A 1,314-nucleotide genomic window follows, 5' to 3' on the forward strand; every position below is an offset into this window, starting at 1 on the left:
ACGCGCGCCCCTGGTGTCCCCTGGCGCGGCCCTGCTCTGACCGCGGAGCCGGGCGCTGGGTGCTCCCGCGGGGATCCCGGGAACAATGGCGAGCCTGTGCCCCACCGCCCAGGGGCCCGTCCCTGCAGCTGGCGCGTCTCGCAGGGCTGAGCTCCGAACTGTCCCCAGCGGTGGGGGTGGGGGGGAGGGGCAAACCAGACCTTCCCGAGCGGGGGCGGGGGGGGGGGGAGGAGGGGAGGAGCCGCCGGGGCCGGGCCTGGCGAGGGCAACCCAGGCCCTGGCGACCCGCGCTCGCGGACAACAGTGTCGCCCGCGCCAGGCAAGTCCATGGAGACAGATCAAGCCGTGACAGGCCAGAGGCTGCTCGGGGGATCCATAATTTATGATGTTGTTCTTACCAGTCCGGTTTGGGATTTCACAAGCCTTGCCTTTCCCTCCCATTTGTTGCTCCCGCCCGGCCTTTTGGAGAACACTCTCTTACCCTACCCAAGACAGTAGCAGTTGCCGGATAGAATTAAAGTGATAAGAAGGAAAAAAAAGGGTGGGTTTCTACCGGAGGGATGGCTGGGGATGGGGGGGCTGTGTGTGAAAGAAACATAGGTAAGGGGGCGGGGCTGAGACAAAGCTTAGTCCACTGTGTACCTTCCACTGCTTTTACCCAAACTATGCAGAAAAAAATAACCCTATTTCCAGACAGTTGAGGTGTGGGCTTTGTGGTGAGGTCGTGAGAGCAGATCTTCTCTGCCGCTAAGATCAATCATTTCCCTCATCTATAAAGAAACTTCTTCCTAAGTGATTTTTTTTTTTTTTAGCACTGCAGGCCTGCAAAACTTATGACTTGGGTGACAGGAAGGGAAGGGGTTAATGCACCTCCTTTGCTGGCCTGATGCCACTGATCCCTCTCAGGGGCACACTTCAGCCCCAGGGACTCCTTAACTTAGGACACATTGAGGGACCCTTGGCAAAGATGCTTCTGTCCCCAGATTCCTTAAATTGCTGTACTGACTGGGGAAGAATTCATCAAGGTTTCGTGCTATACAGGAGTGTATGATAGACGCAACCGAGAACCCCACACTAAGTTGGAGGAAGTTTTCTTTCTTGCTACCTTTTCCTTCTTTTTTTTTTTTCCTTTTGTTTGTTTGTTTTCTTGAAAACAAATTTATTGTAGTCCCCTTCTTTTTCTCATTTGGACTCAGAACGGCTAAATGGAATTCAGGGCAGAGAGCAACTGTTGCAATGGCTTGCTGAGGCTGGAGCCGGTCAGGACATGAGTAAAGCAAAGGTTGGAGCTGGTCAGATCCCTTCCGATTATAG

This window comes from Suricata suricatta, chromosome 15 (assembly GCF_006229205.1).
Source record: "Suricata suricatta isolate VVHF042 chromosome 15, meerkat_22Aug2017_6uvM2_HiC, whole genome shotgun sequence".
Lineage (NCBI taxonomy): Eukaryota > Metazoa > Chordata > Mammalia > Carnivora > Herpestidae > Suricata > Suricata suricatta.